The sequence below is a fragment of the Sciurus carolinensis genome, chromosome 4, assembly GCF_902686445.1.
Source record: "Sciurus carolinensis chromosome 4, mSciCar1.2, whole genome shotgun sequence".
Classification (NCBI taxonomy): Eukaryota; Metazoa; Chordata; class Mammalia; order Rodentia; family Sciuridae; genus Sciurus; species Sciurus carolinensis.
The window spans coordinates 18,816,173-18,827,468 of record NC_062216.1 but is presented as its reverse complement, the minus strand read 5'-3'; positions in this window follow the sequence as shown (position 1 = coordinate 18,827,468).

Below are 11,296 nucleotides of genomic sequence, written 5' to 3'. Positions count from 1 at the left end.
ATTCTGATTTTTAACCTGAGCTAATGTGTTATTTGCATTCTGTTCTTCTTAATGTTTTCCTCTAATTAAAATTCTGTCAAAATTTCAGAGATGATTCCCTTGCTCCACTTGATATTGGTAGGAATACAGATGGAATATTGTACTCAGTTTGAGATTTAATGTTTCAGTAGAACATTGAAAATCTGGAGAATAATTTTGTTTGCATGCATCCACTCACTCATGCATATGTCAAATACTTACAGAGCATTTGCATGGACCAGGGAACATTAAGTGGGGGGATATCTTCTTTAGGACTTTGAAATCTATTGCAATTTTGAAAAGTTCACTTATTGTCCCCTGAGATGACCTCCAAATGTGTAAAAATCATTAAAAATATTACTTGAGTTTGTGAAATCATGAAATTGAACAAACTAGCTCTAGAGCTTTAAAGAGGAAACTATCACCTATAGAGCTTGCTTAACCACAGAAAGCTATATTTAACTTCACAGGCTACTTTGCAGTTCTTAGATGCCATAAAATTCTGTTGCCTTAGCTAGAACTGGTGTTTGCAGGAAAATTACAAAAAGAAATTTCATGCATATGACACTGACTTCTGGTAAAAATTTAAAGACCATATCATAAAAACTAAGTGATTTGGCTCCCCAGTATTATTGAGGGGGGTGCAAAGGGCAAGTATTCCATTTCTAGGTCAGAATTTATTTGATACTTTAATTGCTATGGCACCAAAATTTATGATCACTAAGATACAGAAACTAAACAAATGTTATAACTCCCTATGGTCCTATTGGAAAAAAGGAAAAAAAAAGTACTTTCAGTAATTCTAAACCTAACTTAGAACTAGAAGTTCTGGACAAAAATAAAATAAAATCTATTTGAAGCTGCAAGAAAGCTGCCAAATGACAGATTTGTGAGACCAAGATCCCAGAGCAAATGGAAGTTTTGAGAGGTGAACCCAGGATCTGCAAATTCCAAAGTGACGACTGAGGCTGTAAAACTTTATGGACACATGAAATTCCAGTGACAGAAAACGAGTAAACACTGCAAGTTTTATGCTAGGAACCTGAAGCATCCCATACTAAGAATCAAGAGTAAATCAGAAATAAGGCCCAAATTAGAATCATCTCAGTTGCAGATAAGAGTTAAATGATTTGGGATTCATAGCACTTCAGTAAAAGAAGCAAAAGTAAAATCTCTCTATGGAAAAATAATATCATCTTGAGATTCAAAATATCTATAATTTTCATATATAGTTTCTAACATTAAATGAAAAATCATCAGGCATTCTAGAAGACAATAATTAATCAAACACCAAGGGAAAAATAACCAGGAGATCCAGTAATGTAATTATTAGACATAAATTTGTAAATAACTATGATTAATATATTCAAGATGTTAAAGGATAATATAGTCATCTTGGCAGAGAAATGTAAATCACAAAAAACCAAAAGGAAATTTTGCACTGAAAAATATAGTAGTCAAGTTAAAGAACTCAATGAATAGGCTTAGCAGGCTGAACAAAATTGAAAAGAGAATAAATGAATTGAAATATAGATCAGAATAAAAAATGTCCAGATTGAAGTATGAAAGACCAAAAAGATAGAAAAAATATAAAAGAGAGAGGGAAAAGAGGACAATAGAGGAATGTGAAGCCTCTATAACTTATGGCTGAAGACATTAAATACAGTCAAATTCATAACCACAGTGACAAACTTCATCTTGAAAAGTGGTTTACTGGTCCTATGACCTAATATAACAACGGGTCTGGTTTTTAACAAAAGAATTACAAAGTATGCTAAAAGACAAGAAAAAATCAGTCTGAAGAGACAAAACAAACATCGGAATTAAATTTAGATGTGACATAGATCATGAAATTATGAGATAGGGAATTTAAAATACTGTGATTAATATATTGAATGCTCTGGTGGAAAAATAGACAATATGCAAGACCAGATGGACAGGAAAGAAGAAAGATGAAAGCGAAGCTCTATAAGAAAGAATCAAAAAGATGTGTCAAAAATAAAACACTGAAACAGAAATGAAGGGTGCTTTTCATGGGCTTGTCAATAAACTGGATGTGAGAAGATCAATGTACTTGAAGAAAGATTGATAGAAATTCCTCAAAATAAAATGCCAAGAGGAGAAAGAGCAAACATACAAAAACAGAATAAAACACCATGGGAACTGTCTGGGAAAAACAGACTTGGTAATGTAAAATATATGGATTGACCCTGGACCCCTCATTCCATTTCTAGGTTTGTCTTCGGTTCTTTATAACAAAATATTCTGCGGGAAGAACAATGGTATGGCAAAACACACTGCACAGAAATATCCTGCAACACACTTGCGTTTAAGTGGGACTTGGTGGATTTATGACATATCATCTGTTTTTAGCTAAAATACCTCAAATAATATGTACAGGTGACTTAAAGAGAGTACCATAAAAATAACAACAACAACAACAAAACTCTGGGTCTGATAGTGATACCAGTAAAGTAAGCAAGAGAGTAACAAGAAGACAGCTGAGCTGAACACCTCCATTGCTCCTGAGTGCCCTTCTGTAAACTCTACTACAAAAGGATGAACGGTAGCAGTCTAATAGGTCTTATGAAGTAAGGCAACAATGTCCAAAATTATCAAGAAGGCTCACTAGCATTCGTAATTTAACTTATTCTAAATATACAATGTGTAGTCTTACCTTATGCTTTTGTGATATCTCTTTTTCAGCTATCATAGTCATGAAAATTAACTGTCAAAATAAACTTGAAGGTCTGTAAAATATATAATTAAGAAATGGAAATAATGCCTATCTGGATATTTTATAATATTAAGGCATATTTGTTATACTTTTATATTAATATTCTTGTGGTTTATTTAATAAATACATATGTTTAAGAAATATATTGAAATATGTACAGATTAAATTATAAGACATCTAGAATTCATTTCAAATAATCCAGGGCAGTGGTCAGGGAGTCTAGAAAAACCAAGAAATCTATAAGCTGATAGGGACTGAAATGGATGAAGAGTACAGAGGGTCTTGCAGTATTTGCTCTACTTTTAAAATTTTCCACAATTCAACAGGGAAAACCTATTAGTCTCATCTTTAGTTTACTGTATTAGAGTGTTGACACACTATTTTCAAAGTAATAAAGTACATTCAACAGCATTGCTCTCATTAAATTAGTAAACTGATAGTTATTTTATGTTAACTACCTCAATTTAGCTATTCTACAAGGTATACATATCAAACATGATGTGTACATGGTAAATATATACAACATTTATTTATCAATTAAAAAGTTAGAAAATAAGCCTTGTATGGTGGTGTATTACTGTAATCCCAGAGGTTCAGAAGGCTGAGGCAGGAGGATCATGAGTCCAAAGCCAGTCTCAGAAACTTAGTCAGGTCCTAAGTAACCTAGCAAGGTCCTAAGCAACTTAGCAAGACCTATATTTAAATGGACTTGGGATGTGGCTCAGTGGTTAAGTGTCCCTGGGTTAAATCCCTGGCACAAAGAAAAGAAAATTAGAAAACTTTTGTCTACAGAAATTGTGATATGTAACTATGCATTTGGTTTCAGAACAGAGTTCATTAGCAACCAATTTTTTATTGCAGTTACAAGTACTTGGAAAGTCTAGTATTGCCATGAAAATAATTATTTCTTTGAACTACATTGAAAAGTGCTTATCAAATTTATTAAACATTTTGAAAAATGAAAATACCCTGAATGTGTTCAGAAAAAATCAAAATTGTTTTTATGACTAATTAAAATTTTTGCATTGCTTTAAAATTTGTATTATATTAATAGTATGTTTTATTTCACCTAAACTTTCACTTAAAATTTATCATGTTGTTACAAAATGAAAAAGAATTTAAAAAAATAAATTTATCAGGCTCTCATTTTTACTTTTGTTGTGAATTTTAATTCACTTAATATAATTTCAATGTAATGTACTCATGTAACTAACAAGTAACTGAATCTGCATGTTTTGGAGATGCATGCAAATCATTTTCTGATGAGAGGCACACACATTCAAAAACAAAACAAAACTGGAGATCACTACTCTAGAAGGTATTAATTCACCATGCAGTGCAATATTTATATTGCAATTTATATTCCTGTCAATATTCTCTCAGCCTCTGTTGAGAAATACTCTAGTGCTGTTTTAAACTCACCACCTTGTGAGTTTAAAAGAATCTGGCTACATTGTTGAATTGTGCTGCTTGCAGTAAATAACCAAATGAGCAAACATTTTTTAAACTGGCACATCCTGATAGAAGGTGAAAAATGGATGAACTACTCTCATATGCAGGCATGATTGGGAAGTATTGAGGAGTTAATCACATGATCCCTGAAAAATGCAAAATGCTCTTGTCTAATTTTATCAGAGCACCAGACTTTCCTTGACAAATAGACTGCAGAGCCAATTAGGCCAAAGTACCACTTCCTCACTCTATCATTCAAGTATTACCTTTCCAATGATGCATATAGTAAATAATCCACTGATTACCATCATCATTTAATTCAGAGACCTTGACATATTTGAATTTAGAATATAGAGGGAAAATAAAGCATTTCCTATAAGAACTTTCCTTCAATCATCAGGAAATCTCAACAAAACAGGGTGGAAATAATTTTCTCTGATCCAGCAAACAAACCACAAACATCTGTTTTACAGTTTCTTTCCCAAATCAGAAGGGTTGACAGCTGCTACATTCTAATTGGCTATTTCATTATAAAACTATTCAACGATTGATTGACCTCTGTTTAACTTTGATATTGCTTCATTCAAAAGAAAATATTTTTTTCTGGGAAAAGCAAAATCAATTTTAGTGTCCCCAAGACTGAATTATAGACAGCAAATAGAAATACCAAAATTGGCCTGTAAACTACATTTTAGAAAAAGGGGGAAATTAACCCTGGCTTCAGACAAAACTGAAGATAAACAAAAATCAAGAGTAAGAAATGTGTTGAATGCATTACCTTCGAATCCACCCTCTGTTAAAGCCGTTCCAACAAAAACCTCAGTGCCTTAATACCGTCTCTCTTGTGCCTTTGTGCCTGCTATTCCTGTCTCAGTTCAGCATAGGTGAGCCGAGTGGGTGGCAGCCCTGTTCACAGCACTGCGCTGGTGGTGCAGAGGATGTCTAAGATTAAGCAGAGATTCTGAAGCAGTATCAGCCAAGATAGTTCTGAGATGTGCGGCTGGATAAAAAGACAACATTTAATAGGGACAATAACAAAAGGGTTAAAAGATATGTGCCCATGAGTGCAAAATCTGAGGAGATATAATTGAAAAAAATTATAAGAGGTTGCTAGAAGAATAAAGAGTTAAACAAAGAAGGCTACAGAGTTTGATTTGGGTGTAGCAGTTCAACATGTCTCTGAGAGTCCTTCTAAGTGGATCCTGCCTCTGCTAACTGGAGGCTGACATGCAAGGCACAGTCACCCTCCCGTCTATTCCTTGATCCCTCCGCAGTAGCCATAGATGTGCTGGGTTTGGTCTGTGAAGAGGAGGGGAACAGGTCGTTGGTGTGCTGCTCAAGGCATTGAAGCTGAGTGTCAGAACTGACCTGGAATAGAATGTACGAGGCAATTTTCAAAACATTTATCATGTGTCAGTCAGGTTTTCATCGTTGTGAAATACCTGACAAGAAAAACTTAGAGGAGGAAAAGTTGATTTGGGACTCACAGTTTCAGAGGACCAGTTTGTGGTTAGTGGACTGACTCCATTGCTCTTCCTTCAGTCATGCACCGCCTGCCTATAGTTACTGTCACAGGAAAAGAGCTGTCTCCAGAGAAGGGTCCAAGGAGTTCCTAGAGAGAAGGGGAAATTCAACCCAGAACCAGGGGGGTTCTTGGCATACATGTTGAAAAAGAAATTCAGTACATGCCAGTCAAAGGCATAGACAGATGTTTTTTTGGGAAAGTAGAAACCACATTTAAGGGACAATAAGGTATATCTCAAGAGTGAGAAGGCCTGTCTTGAGCTGGGAGTCCAGTATTTATAGAAGGGTTGTATTAGGGGCAGGATTGGAGCCAGGATGCAACCGAACAATTCTGTGCCAGTTTTCCCTGCATTTATGTATTTCTCTCATCTTACAAGGATATGGGTTGAGAGACTGTTGCTCAAGATTATATATATGCTTTCTTCATCTCAGTATTTTTCTGTCTTTATCCTAAATTGCTATTTCAGTTACCACTCACTTGGTCATTCAAATTATTAATCCATCAGATGGATTAATTTGCTAATTGGATCATAGCTCTCAAGATCTATTTATTTTACCTACCTCTGAACATTCCGACATTGCCTAACATGTGCTTTTCAGGAGACACCTAATGTCCAAACCATAATGCAAAGTATAAAGTGAGGAAAAAAAGATCAATATGCAATATGGCAGGTTTTAAGCAAGAAAGTGATGAGATTAATACTGTATCACTGCTGTGGGTCACTTTGCACTAGTTTGTGTCTTTGTTCAAATCATTGTCTGCTCTCAGAGAAGCATTATTTTTAGCAAAGTTTTATGGGGTTCTTGACTTTGCTGTAAGGGTGTGCTACTGTGGTAACTATTCCAGGTTTCGATGGACAGATGGTCAGGGATGTCTGGAGGCTATGACTGTGTAATTGCTACTTTGAACATGGACTGATGCCATGTAATTTCAAAAACAGCTTCACTTTTGTCTTCTACCATTCCACTGGGAGCAATCTTTATCTGTGAAAACTTAATACCTCTTATTTTGATTATCCTTTGCGGGGGCAGGGCAGGCAAAACATATTCTATGGCTTTTGTGAAAATGAAATGAAAACTAGCCAAAAAACATTAGAGTTAAAACAGAAAGACAAATTGGTCACTTGGACATTTGCTTTACAATGCATAGTTCCTTTTGAAAACTCATCATCTTCCGTAGGACTTAAAGCCAAAAACAGACTGATCTCAAAGTTTAATATCCAACATGGGATGAATTTGAAAATCAGTGCTAGCCACAATCACACAGAGATGAAAAACATAATAACTATGTTATTATGGACAGGACTGTCCATAGCAAACTCTGAAGGGTGCTGACCTTAAAAGAAACATCTGACAGTATTTGTGAAGGAAGTTAAAGATTTGAAATGGAACAGTCCAATATGGTAGCTGCTGCAGCAGAATAGTCTTTTGAGTCTAGATAGATTTGTCCATTTAGTCCCTGTATTAGTTGGAATCGTCAGGCCTTATCTGGAAGAACATATAAATGTAAAGTAATTAACATTAGATAAAAATAGAATTTAGTTTCTCAATTGCCTTAGTCATAATTCAAGTTCTCAATAGTTAATGTGGCTAGTGGTTACTACATTGGGGATGAATGTACAGAACATCCCATGATTGCAGAGGTTTCAATAGGATAATACTAATCTGGAATGTTGTCTTTGGAGAATGTTTTATTATATGGGTTATTTGTTTTTGAAGAGGTGGAGTATTGTTATTCATTACTGAAAATTTATTTTGTATGTAGTTTGCTCTTTCTAGTCTCTGGTCTTAAATGATGGACTTTTGGGTAGCCGATAAATAACATTCCTTTATTCTCCTCCTGAGTACCAAGCAGTTTGGAAATATGACTCAAGCATTAGTTGGATGGGAGAAAATTTACCTTAATTACTGATAAAACTGATTAGAGAATTTTGTTTTAAATCTGTAGCAAAATGGACATCTATGATTAGACAGGTTTGCCTGCTCAGTCACTGTTTCAGCTAGAATCTTCATGCTTCCTCTGGAGGAACATAAAAAATATTTACCAGCTGTATAACCTTGGGAAATTCATTAAACTTCTGTTATGGTTTAGATGAGATTTCCTCCAAACACTCATGTGAAAGATGATGCAAGAATGCTCAGAAGTGAAATGATTATGAGAGCTATAACCTAATCAGTGGATTAATCTACTAATGTGGATTAATTGTGTGGTAACTGTAGGTAGGTAGGTGGAGCTAGAGGAAGTAGGTCACTGGGGATATGCCTATGGGGTTTATATTTTGTCCCTGTGAATGGAGCGTTCTCTCTCTCTGATCCCAAGTTGCCATGTCCTGCACTGCTTTTCTCTGCCATGATCTTCCACCATGATGTTCTGCCTCACCTCCAGCCCAGAGCTCTGGGTTTGGCCAACCATGGAATGAACCTCTTAAATCATGAGTCAAAATAAATGCTTCCTCCTCCTAAGTTGTTCTTGTCAGGTCTTTTGTTCATAGCAGCAAAGCAAAAAATGACCTTTCTGAGCTTGAACTTCTGTAACTGTAAAATGGGGTTAATAATTATATCTACTTTAAAGTTTTATGGAAAGAAGTTAGTAAATTTACACAGTGCTTAGAACAACAGTACCTGGAGTATGCACGTGTACACATGCACACACGCGCACACACAAATGCTATTTATGTACCTTACTTGTAGGGCATCCAAGTTACACGGATATTTAGTCTGTTCTGCTTAGTTTCACTGGTCCAGCACTTCAACTACTTTTACACAGGTATAGATTCATTTTATTTTCAGCACTGTGCTAGTCTAGGGATATTTCTCTCCCTCACATAGCCACTAGGGCTAAGTTCTTAAACTTTAATATACATGCAAATTATATGGGAAATCTCATTAAAATGCAGATTTTGATGTCAAAGGTCCGGGGCTAAGGCCTGAGATTCTGCATTTGAACATGTTTCCATATGATGCAAAGCTGCTCATCTGCCACAGCATTTTTAAGTAGCAAAGCACTACACAATAGTGAAAAATGGTTTTAAAAAGTTATCAGGTCCTTTTTTCTATTTTGTAAAATTTCTCAATCTTTAGAATATATAGAGATTGGTAAACTTAAACGTATGTTCTCACAAACTTTATTTTTGAACTTTAAAGAATATGTTATTTTACATGTTCACTTTGAAATGTGACTTGGACTTTAACTCACAATTTAATTCACTGTAAATTCTCTTTTAATTTTAGTGATCCTATAAGCTACTCAGTCTTTCGACGGGTTTTGTTAGATTTAGCCTTAGGCTAAAGACTTCAGGCTAAGTTTAGTAGCTGTTAGAAATAATGCAGTAGACAGGCAGGCTCTGAAATACTGGAGGTAAATTCAGGACATTTTGGAACATTCAAGCACTTAGAAAAAATACCCATTGTAAAAAGAGTGACCTATTTTGAAGCTAGGCATAGGTATAACTATTCTTATTCTGCAATCCAGAGACCATACCCACTTCATAAACAAATATTTTTATCTGCAACTATAGTCTTTCTTATATAATCAGATTAATTTAAATTGGATGGACAAATTAAATATTTTCTGTATCTTTATGTGTAAGGCATCTTCCTTGCTGCAGTTGTACCATAAAGCTATTATTTGTTTTCTTTCTTTCATTCTTCTATTCAAAAACCTTTATAGAATTTATTATGATTCTGGGAGCTGAAGAAACAGCTGAAATTCAGACAAAATTCCGGGATTCATGAGACTTAATTTATGGGAAAACAGAGACAATGAAGAAAGAAATAAATACAACAACTTGAAAATAAGTACTATTTAAAAGGAAACAATGAACCTAATTTAGAGAGTAGTATTGGAGGACTCTTAGATTGGGTATTCTGGAAAGCTCTCTTTAGAGTGTTATATTTGAGTAGAGATAAGAGTAAAAGAAAATAAAGAGTAAATAAGCCATGTTATTATGAGAAGAGAGAAAACCTAAGTGAAAATGCCACATGAAAATAATAAACTTAGTGAGTTGAAGGGTGATCAGGACCCATAAATTTATGGAAATAAAGGAGAGCAAGATGGTAAAAGATAGAAGGGGAAGTAGCCTCCACCTCAGGTAGAGCTTTGAAAACCAAAGCTGGGAGTCTGAATTTTATTTCAACTGTTATTTCAAATATTTAGGGTTTGAAGCATGAAATTAAATGATCCTATTTATTTTCCTATATGAAGTTTTCCTACTTTCTCTGATTAACAAATTCATGGTTCTTTTTTGAAGTCCCAGCTCAAATATCACATTTGTTGTAAAGTCTTCTTCCAGGTTGCAGAAGCAGCGGGCAGGGGATGGGGTGGTCCCAGTTTACTTTCCCAGGGGCCCTTCTCCCCTTTGGTTCCATTTGAGTCAAAGTTGAATCTTAGTGGCTGTGATCCTCACTCGGTTTGTAATGGTCTTATAAGATGAAAAGTGGGAATATCAGCAGCCAGGACCAGGTAACAGAAAGGGGGTCAGATGACTAACTTACATACATCCTTCACCATGATCGAATTCTCAGGTTTGGGCGATCCTTCCCCCTTCTTATTCCAGTATTTTGGACTTTCTTTGATAAAGGGATAAACCTTCTCTTAAGGTTCATGGAAGATTCATCTGTTTGGCGGTAGCTTTGTCTCCTGGAAATCCCTGGGGCCAGTTTGTATCATATTACTACGTGAAGTGTATTATGGGCCTGTTAGATGCTTGAGTGGGCTTTATGACTATCATTAATCTTATAGTCATGACATGTTTCTAGTAGTATACTGTACCTTCCTTAGCTTTCCCAGTACCTTCTTTTTCATTGTTCCCATGTGTACTCTGCTCTACATGCCTCTAATATAGTACGTATTACTTGTTTTACAATTTCTCTTTTCTATTCAATAGCTTAGTTTCTTAAGGGCAAGGGCTATGATTTATTTACCTGCCTATATGCACAGTTCATATGCTTAAATTATCCCTGAATTTTTTTCTGGTCTTAACCCTTCTATTGAATTCCAATCTGTTTTTAAATGTCCAATGGCACACAAATGACTGTCCAGTTTTTACTCAAACTCAAATTCATGTGCTCATTATCTCTTACGAACGTCTCCATTTTTATTGTTAATACCGACTTTCTAGTTTCATTGATCATAAATTTCAGAGTATGTTGATTCTATCCAGACGTTTAGAATTTCCTTTCCTCTTATTTCATAAGTTCAACCCTTGGTCCAGACTTCTATTACTTAATTCCTGGAAAAGCAACAGACTTTTTGTTGCCTAGAGGGTCCTTCCAACTAAAATTTCTTCCCTCCTCAAATCTGTACTGCTTATTTCTGCAAGGTCATTGTCAATGAAATATTATTTAATTCTTATATTCATGCATTGTTCAATTTTTAACTTTTTTCCATACTAAATATACACATGACATGACATTCTCCTCTATACAAACTTATTTAATGCTCTACGAACTAAATGAGATAGTATTTTACTTTCCATGTTCTGAATAAGGATATAAAGATTTAGGTATGTTAGGTTACCTTGAGGTCAGTTACACCAACACCCACCTGGTAAAACAGAAATTTAA